This window comes from Octopus bimaculoides, chromosome 6 (genome assembly GCF_046866305.1).
Source record: "Octopus bimaculoides isolate indiv1 chromosome 6, ASM4686630v1, whole genome shotgun sequence".
In the NCBI taxonomy this organism is placed as follows: Eukaryota; Metazoa; Mollusca; class Cephalopoda; order Octopoda; family Octopodidae; genus Octopus; species Octopus bimaculoides.
Genome location: NC_142933.1, coordinates 91,525,410 through 91,536,628, shown reverse-complemented (window position 1 = coordinate 91,536,628; position 11,219 = coordinate 91,525,410).

The window sequence follows — 11,219 nt, the reverse complement described above, 5'->3', positions numbered from 1 at the left end:
GGCCTTGACACGTTTCCTGTGTCCTTATGTCTACAAGGGGGAGACAAGCACCTCCACCCAGCTAAGCCTGCATCGAGAGACATCGAGAGACATGTTTCTGATGACGAGCAAAGACTCAGAAACATGTCTCTGGATGCAGGCTTAGCTGGGTGGAGGTGCTTGTCACCTTCTTGTAAACATAAGAAAACAGGAAATGTGTCAAGGCCAACAGGAAGCGGTGCAGCTTCCTAGGTCTAACCAGCAGTAGTATTATTCCCTTCAGGGGACTGTCACATTAAGTTGACAGCATACAATTACTTTAAGCTAGACTTGTTTGCCATCTTACCTGCAGGCTTCAGCAGTTGACAACAGAACGAAAGAATTCCCAGATTCAGCTGAGAAAATGTTCGAACACGGCTGAAGTCATCGAAAAATGTCTGTTCCATAATACAGCTGAATACAGAATTAAGATTTTGGCCTGGTTACTAGCAAAGAGGTTGGCACTTTGTTGTCTGTTTCAGTCTTAGACTGCGGCCATACTGGAGTGCCACTTTGGAGAAATATTTTAGTCGAACGAATCGACCTCAGTTCTTTTTTAAGCCTGGTATTTATTCTCTCGGTCTCTTTTACCGAACTGTTAAGTTACGAGGACGCAATCATACCAACACTAGTTGTCAAGCAGTAGTGGTGGAAAAACTAAGATACACACACTCATATAATATATATCTCTCTTTACTTTTTTACTCTTTTAATTGTTTCAGTCATTTGACTGCGGCCATGGTGGAGCACCGACTTTTAGTCGAGCAAATCGACCCCAGGACTTATTGTTTGTAAGCCTAGTACTTATTCTATCGGTCTCTTTTTGCCGAACCGCTAAGTTACGGGGACGTAAACACAACACCATCGGTTGTCAAGCGATGCTGGGGTGGGGACAAACACAGACACACAAACATATGCACACACATACATACATATATATACATACACACGACGGGCTTCTTTCAGTTTCCGTCTGCCAAATCCACTCACAAGACTTTGGTCGGCCTGAGGCTATAGTAGAAGACACTTACCCAAGGTGGCACGCAGTGGGACTGAACCCGGTACCATGTGGTTGGTAAGCAAGCTACTTACCACACAGTCACTCCTGCGCCTGCGCGTACGTGCGTACCAGTGTGTTCAATAGTATGAAGTTCTGCTAATTCCTACAGGCTGCCAGCTTACTATCGGGCCAGCATGCTGAAGAGACAGCCAATTCCGCAGTGTTCTCTCGAGAAAAAACTCTGCATCAAATGGCCGTACGCGTCCGACCGCGCACGCGAGTCTGTTCAACTGCGCATGACCGAAGGGCGTGTGCGCGTGCATCGCCTCATCGCTGTTCTATGCATTGGTTCAGCTGCGTTAATGAATGGCAGCGTGCGGGTGCGTGCGTACGTGCGTACGTGCGTGCGTCTGGGAGTGGGAGTGCGTTGGTCGTGAGTGTGTGACGTGTTGTGGCTCGTTGGATGAGTGGTTGCTTGTTTGTGGTGTGTGTAGGTATATGTGTATGTGTATGTATGTATGTTTGCATTTTGTTTTTTAAGAGTGTTTACTTTCTTTGTGTGTGTGCTGGTGTATGTGTGTGTGTGTGTGTGTATGTGTATGTGTATGTGTGTGCATGCGTACGTAAGTATATTTGTGTGTATGCCTTCGTGTATTTGTGTACGTAGCTCCGTCGAATGATTTAATGTCCACGCTGCATCTATCTATCTATCTATCTATCTATCTATCTATCTATCTATCTATCTCTCGAGCAAACAGACACGTAGAAACACACACACAGACACACACGCACTTGCACACATACACACATATACACATACATAAGAAATGCGCATACATATACACTCATTGATGCACACATACACTGACACGTACATATATCACAGACACGTACATATATCACATATGAAACGTACACACACACACACACACACATACACACACACACACACACACACACACACACACGCACACATTCACACACACATCAATCTATAATACACGCACCACTCTATATAACTATATACATAACCGAATCCACTTCACTCTAACCTTTTTAGCGCTGATGTTTCGATATATTATTTCTTTATTGCTTGCATTATTTGATTTTCACCCTCTTTCTCACGATCTCACTGTCACACTAGCGCTCTCTTTTCTACTTTCACTTTCTCTCGCCTTCAACAATTCTCTGCTTTTTCCTTCTTTCTATGCTGAATCTATCTATCTATCTATCTATCTATCTATCTATCTATCTATCTATCTATCTATCTATCTATCTATGTTCGTGTGTGTATGTGCATGTGCGTATGTATGTATGTAGATGTTTGTATATACATACACGTATACATAAGTTGTTTTTGCTTATCTTATGCAAACACATAAAAGTGTTCAATATACCGTGCACATTTTAACGTGGGTATGCGTCTGTATGTGTTTGTATATATGCGTGCATGTATATGAGCATATCCGTATGTGTGTGTGTCTGTGTGTGTACAAAAGTACTGATATTTCTACAGAGGTATATATGCTTTTATTATGATATATGTGTATGTGCAAGCACAGATACACCCTTAGACAGACTCCCTTGTATGTATGTATGTATGTATGTATGTATGTATGTATGTATGTATGTATACATGTATATGTGCACTTATGTATGTATGCATATATATATATATATATATATATATATATATGTATATGCACACATCGTACACACGTGTGTTTGTGTGTGTGCATCTGGATTGCGTGTGCGTATGTACTTGCTTGTGTGTCATTCTGTTTGTTCCTTCTGTGTCTCCTGTACCCTCTAATTCTTTCTCTTCCTCACTCATCTCCTACACACATACACACACATGGAAACATATCACATACATATACAAACACATCGAAATACAACACTCTTTCAGTTTCCTCCCCTCTCTCTCTCTCTCTCTTCCTCTCTTTCTCTCAGTCACACCTTTTACTCCCTCTTCCCTCGCTCTCTTCTCCTTCTTTCCCGCGTTGCATCTCCCTCCCTGGGACGGTGATAAAAATGGAAGTACACACCATATCAAACACATTGGCGTTGATCACATCACTGTCAAGTCAACATGTCGTAAAAACGAAAGAAAACAAATGAAAACCAAAATAAACATCAACAACAACAGCAACAACACTAATAATAATAATAATAATAATAATAATAATAATAATAATAATAATAATAATAATAATATAAATAAATAACAACTACAACAACTACAAAAACAAGCAAAAACAACTCTCGTGTGGCTTGACTTGGTCGATGTTTGAATCTGTTAATAGCTTTCTGTGAATCTATCAGCGGAAGAAAGCCGACACGTCGCCATCTTAGTTTTGTGTTTTGTTTTTAAATATATTTGTTGTTGTTGTTGTTGTTATTATTGTTGTTTGTTAGTTTTTGCTGCTGCTATTGTTGCTAATGTTGTTATTGTTGTTTTATGTTGTTGAAATTTTCCGGTTTTTTTTCTTGTTATTTTTTTCGTTTTTTTTTATGATTGTCAATATGAACTGTACATCATACCTCCTACCTTCTGCCGCCTGCCTCCTACTTTCATGGCTCGCAAATGTTAACTGACACCACTACCAACGACCAGCGACACCGAACAGAACAGAACCGACCGTCGCCATTGTCAATGCTGCGGACATCACACATCCATGGCACCTCTCTCTGGAATCCCTTCCACCGCACCACCATACTGGTACCACCATCGTCATCATCAGTATCACCATCACTACCACCTATATCACTACCGTCACCACTACTACCACACTAGCTCCATCACCATGACTACAACCACCACCACTACTACAACCATCCACCACCGCCACCGTCATAACGGGTGGCAACAAGGGATTCTTCTTGCCCACTCGCTGGGCATACTAAAAATAACAGTCGAACATGTCGCATATTACAACCACATTCTTGATATAGCCAATATATATATATATATATATATATATATATATTTACACACACATATATATACATATATATACATACATATATATATATATATATATATATATATATATATATATATATATATATATATATAGTAGACTTACTTGTAAAATAGGACGTGTGCGTTCAAATATATTATTTTGCTTAAAAGAGTTCCAACACTGTCTGTTTTTTATGTTTTATTTATATATATAAGTTCAAGAAAACACAAAGAATAATAACAAAAAAGTGAGGACGTGATACGGATAGTGTTATTGGACGCTCGGGAAAGGAAAGAGAGAGAGTATGACGTTTCGGGCGGAGCCCTTCGTCGGAAAAACGGAAAGTTCAAAGAATGGAAAAACGGAGGAAGAGAAAAAAAAAAAAAAATATATATATATATATATATATATATATATATATATATATATATATATACATATATATATATATATATATATATATATATATATATATATATATATATATATATATATATATATATATATATATATACATATATATATATATATATATATATATATATATATACATATTATCTCTGTTTAACTGAGAGAATGGTCACGGCTAGAGTGCGTTTTATGCTAGCACCATCAACGACACTCCCCCACCTCCATCACTGTCAACACCACCACCACCACCACCACCACTGACACTACCATCACCTCCATGACGACGACGATCACAACTACGACGACGACTACGACGACCAGTGCCACGACCACGACCACCACCACCACCACCACCACCACCACCAACAACAACAACAACAACAACAACAGCAGCAGCAGCAGCAGCAGCCAACGTAGCAGAGGCGGCAGCAGCAATGACGGCAAGAAAAACCCAAATCCCTTTCAGATCTCACCTGCTAACATCTTAATAATGAAGTCGAAGTACAGCGTGCTAGTACAGGGTTCCTGGACATAGTAAGCAGGCGTAATGGCTACGGCTGGAATACTCTGTTTAAAAGCATTTTTTAATCATCCGCTCAATCAGGGCTCGCCTTGTGTTTGGATAACAAAGAAATAATACAACGGCCGCGACTAAATCCAACAACACCGCCGCTGCTACCACCACCGCCACCACCACCATTACCATCGCCACCACCGCCGCCATCACGTCCAGAACCAGCAACACAACATGAAGTACAAATATCTCTATCCGCCATTTCCAGCGTCCTCATCCCTAATCGATATCATTGCTGTTAATGAAGCCACCATCATCCCCACCACCACTACCGTCCTCGCCATCACCGCCAGGAACAAGGCCACAACCCAGCCACACCAACCCCACCGCCATCACCGCCGCCGCAGCCCACCAACAACAACAGCAACAACAACTGCATCAGTACAAGTCATTAGTAATAGTAACCAGAAGGAATCCACTCTGTTCTGCTATTCTATACATACATACATACATACATACATACATACATACATACATACATACATACGAGCTCATACACACACACGCACACACACATATATATCTATATATCTTTATATATATATTATATAAATATGTATATGAATACATGCATATATATGTATATGAATATGTGTATATATATATATATATGTATTTGTGTGTGCGTGTAAATACATGTACATGTATACATATATATACATATAAATGCATGTATATAATATACATGTATGCATATATATATATACATGTATGCATATATATATATACACACACACACATATATATATATGCATACATATGTATATATATATATATATATATATATGACTTTCGCGTAGCTGTTCTACATTTACACATCTAAGTCGATGATATTAATGATTCATGTTTTTTTATCTGCCGCTCCCTTGCAATCACACATTTTTGCAGACACAGAAAAAAAAACAAAAAACAAAACCAGAAACAAACAGCATACACTTGCCCCCTCCACCTCTTTAGATACCACCCTACACACAGACACACACATACACATGCATAGACACAGACATACATTCGCATGACTGCAAATATTGACGCGCACACGCATACATTCACACCTCGAATATCCAAACACAAGCACTCTAATATCAGGATCAATAGACACAGTGGTTGCGTGGCGTAAAGTTTCGCTTCTCGACCATGCGGTTTCACGTTCAATTTCACATCACGGCGTCCTGGATACGCGTTTTCCATCACAGCCATAGTTTGACCAATGATTTGTGAGTGGATGCTGGTGATAGAAACTATGCAGAAGCCGATTGTACATACGTACATGTGCAAATATACGCATCGGGTTCAGTCCCGCTTCGTGTCACCTTAGGCAAGTATCTTCTACTATAACCCCGGGCCGACCAAAGAAGCCTGTCGTATATATGTGTCTGTGTGTGCGTGTGTAAGATCCTGGGATCGAGGTGTAGGAAGAAAGTTAGTTTCGTGAAATCCGTAGTAAATATAAAAAGGTAACTTTCAGGAACAATTGTGGCTTATTGAGACGGAAGGTTGCGGAGTTTTCTTTTCCTTTGTCGAAGAACGATTTACAAAAAAGAAGTTCTATTTTTTTGTTCCTCGGTAGGCAACCAGAGTTGCCGAGTGTGCGAAAAAGAATACAAGAGTTACGGAATGGAGTATGGGAAATCCCGGCTACATACGTTAGGTGTGTACCACCGGCTGTTCTTCAGGTGAAGGATATCCTTGGCCTGAAGAATAGCCGGCTGTATACACTTCACTTGGATTTTATTACTTTTGAAGTTCCACCCGCTATGAAACATATGTAGCCCGGATTTTCCATGTTCCATTCCGTAACTCCTGTATATATATATATATATATATATATATATATATATATATATAGATATGCAGGGCAGGGAATCGTCAATTAGTAATAAAATTAATAATTAACAATTTTGCCGGGTAGCTCAATATGAAAAAACCTTTTCGGTAAAAAACATTTATAATCATAAATATATAGGGATTGACAGTAACCTGCTTCTCCAACATACTGAGAATTCAGAAATAGCAGTCAAAGAACTACTGATTTCAAAACTATAAATTATTACTCCAGATTGATAGCGATATTAACTAAAGGCAGGTGGGTTTTTTTTACTCTTCTCTACTGTTTTTTGTTCTGTGTGTATCAAAAATATCGCTATCAATCTGGAGTAATAATTTGTAGTTTTGAAATCAGTAGTTCTTTGACTGCTATTTCTGAATTCTCAGTATGTTGGAGAAGCAGGTTACTGTCAATCCCTATATATTTGTGATTATATATATATATATATATATATATGTAATATAATATGTGACAATTGTTTGGTTGCCATAAAAAGACACCGAGTTTCGGATGTCGGGGCGGAAAACTGCTCCGGCATCTCGTCAGTTATAGAGGCAATCGAAAAATGCAAAATTACATTTTTTTTTATTGCCTCTATAACTGACGAGATGCCGGAGCAGTTTTTCGCTCCGACATCCGAAACTCGTAGTCTTATTATGGCAACCAAATAATTGTCACATATATTACAGATAAATTCCTCTATTTACATAATATCGAGGTCTCATTCATTCTTTTGTTGCCTTACCATTATTATTAATATATATATATATAAATATATATACATATATACGTGTGTGTGTGTGTGTGTGTCTTTGCATCTTTGTTTGTTCACCACCATCTGTGTTGGTTTGTTTACAACCGTAACTTAGCGGTTTGGCAAAAGAGAATGATACAATAAGTACCAGGCTTGAAAAAAAGAAAAGAAAAAAAAACAGGCTCTGGGGATCGATTCATTCGCCTAAAAATTCTTCATGTCAAGGCTCCAGTATGGCCGCAGCCTAATACCTGAAATAAAGTAAAAGATGAAAGAACAACGTGTACTTTACACTTTCTAAGCTTACAGTTATTACAGAAGCATCAACTCGTGGAAAATTTGTCAGGAAATAGCAGTATTTATAACCACATGTCACTAAATATATTCATTATATTTTATATGTAAGAGAGTTGCAATGAAAATGTCAAGTAGCATTTGAAAAATTATGAAACTTCCACAAGGATGCTAAGTGGCTGACAAGGCTCAACTGAAGTTATTAGTCAATTTGTGTCAAAGTGTATATAAAATCTAGCTTGGCAACATCGAAAAAAAAAACCCCACAAAAACATGAGAAATTGCTTACTTTTATTCTGATGATATTTCATTCATAATTTCGGAAATTGATATCTGATTCATTGTTATGTAGTTTCGAGTTAATATGTTGATGATATTGATAACGTTTCGTCTGTATATTTGTATAACTGTAAAAGTACGCACCGTATAGATTCTTGCCTTTTCGAGGACAGAGAGAAATTGACATGCCTGAAGTTACAGCAATTTACATGGTTGTGTGGTAAAGGAACTTGCTTTACAACCATTTGGTTTCGGGTTAAGTATTCCGGCGCGTCACGCTGTGTATGTGTCCTCTACTATAGTCCCAGCCCACCAGTACCTTGTAAGAGAATATCGTAGACAGAAAGTCGGAAACTATGTGGAATCCTTCATGTACGTGTGTGCGTGCATGTGAGTATGTGAGTCTATGTGCGGGTTTGTGAGTGGCTGAGTGGTAAGAAGCTTGCTTCCCAACCACATGGTTCCGGGTTCAATTCCACTGCGTGGCACCTTCGGCAAATGTCTTCTACTATAGCCTTGTGAATAGATTTGGTAGATCTTCTCGATCTAACATGTTAGCTGCTTTGCGCAATAAGGCCCATTGCATGTATGTAAATGTATCTGTGTGTGTGTGTGTGTGTGTGCAATGTGTGCATGCGTGTGTATGCATGTGTGTGTGTGTGTGAAAGAGAGAGAGAGAGAGAGAGAGAGAGAGAGTGAGTCAGTCTGCATATGGGTTTTAGTATCTGACCGATTGACCATAGATGCCCCAGTTACTTAACGATTCGGCAATAGAGAGTAATAAAATAAGTACCAGACTTAAAAAAGAAAAAAGGTGGAAGCATTTGGTCCGATTTCTTTGGCTAAAATCCTTTGTGGCGGTGCCTCAGCATGGCCGCAGTCCAATGACTAAAACAAGTAAAAGCGTAAGATATCTATCTATCTATCTATCTATCTATCTATCTATCTATCTATCTATCTGTCTGTCTGTCTGTCTGTCTGTCTGTCTGTCTGTCTATCTATCTATCTATCTGGAAGGAAGGCGGCCACGTTGTTATGTATGCGGCAGCGAGGCACACCTCAAGGACAGTTGCCCAACCGCCGCCAACCAAAAAAAGCAACAAGGGCAACCACCAAAACCCGGAAAAAAAACCCTACTACCAACACCACCATCAACAATCAAAACAAGAGAAACACAAGCAACACTGGCAACTGAGAAGACAACAGCATCTGCAAAAACAACAAGTGAGGAAGCAGGGGAAAAGAAAGAAAATTCCAAGACTGTTTCCCCCTCCCCCACATCACACACACCTCACACAAATAACAAGCCATCAGCACCAACAAAAACAGCAACACAACCACTCACACAAGCACACACAGACGCTCACAATTTGCCCCTACCCCCTTCCGATTCCTCAGAACCTTCGTCGGAAGATGAAAGTAATGAGGAATGGCAAATAGCCCAGAAAGGAAGGAGGAAGAGGAGCAAGAAAAGAAAAGCAAACACAAACAAAGCAGGGAGATACACAACTCCCGAAAACACTCCAGACACCAACACAAGCACACACAACTACAACACAAGCAACAAAACCCCAAAAGCAAGTACACACACAATGCTCACTGCCATCAACACAAAAAACTCAGAGTTGATGGAATACATCAACACAAAAACAAACATAACAAACGAAGACATAAAAACCAGCAACCACCCATACACAACACCGCCAGAACACATCAAAATACTACACATAACACCAACCCTGCACCACACACTAAAATCTATTTTTCCAAAGGCAGTTGGCAAATGCCAAAAATACCTGGCGAAAAAACTATATAGTGATCTCCTCGAAGAAAACCCGAAGGAGGAGACACAAAAACTCTCAAACGGTAAGTGACTCTCTTTATAAAACTTTAACACTCAAATCAAAATGATGCTCAAGATTGGTTGTGTAAATGCGCGTGGCTTGGGGTCCCCTTGGAAACAAGGGTACCTCCTAAATGACATAAAGTCACATAAACTAGAAATCATAGCCATAAGCGAGACCAGACTCCATGATACGCGGGCCCTATCGTCCATGTTTGGCAGACAGTTTAACATTTATTTTTCTCCCTGTCTGCCGAGAATGGGCGGTAGTGGCACGGCGGTACTCTTTCGCAAGAGTCTGGATCTCGAAGTAAAGACAGTATTCATAGACCCGGAGGGTAGATTGGTTGTTCTGGATGTCGATGGCAGCGATGGGTGTGCTTTTCGACTCATATCAGTATACGCACCACCTTTAACAGGTAGGCCGGATTTCTTTCGACGTCTAGAAGTATTCCTAGGAACGTCTCGTCCTTTACTTTTAGTGGGGGATTGGAATGCTACCTTGGACACGCATCTAGACTATGTGGGCAGAGATAGGAATAGACGGGGATGCAAATGCCTCAAAGACCTGCTCAGACGCTTTCAACTGTCTGACAGGTACCGACTCGATTACCCGAATGCGCCAATGTGGACATGGACAAACCGCATCGGGTCGTCGAGATCGTATCTAGATAGAATACTGTGTAGGAGAGTAGATAGAGATAGCATAGGGTGTCCACAATTTCACATAGTCAGCTACACGGATCACAAACTTGTGACGTGTACGCTAGACTTAGATAAGACACATAGGCAGGGCTCCGGTTACTGGAAACTAAACGCGTCTTTCCCGTCGAGACCAGTTTTCAGAGACCGGATTAGCACGTTAGTAAAGAGGGCTTTGACAGGAGCCATCATCAATAACAAATGGTGGTTTGCCCTCAAGAGAGCAATAAAAGCAGAAGCGGTTAGGTATAGCAAAGCACTAGCCATAGACAGAAACAGAGTAGAGGGTGAACTAGTTAAGAAGCTAGAAGAGGCAATTAGAAGTGGCATCGCATCCGACGTTTTGGCGGCGAGGTTGGCCCTTGACCAACACTTCAACGCCAAACACGAAGGGTGCGTTGTCAGGGCTAGGATGCGTGCTCTAAGAAACGAAGGTGTTGGAGCCGCACGAGAGGCCCGGGTGGCGGAGGCGCAACAGGGCAACAAAGCCACCATTCGGTCTCTGGTGGACGAACAGGGGCGCGAACTGCTCGAGCCAAGCAAAATGTGT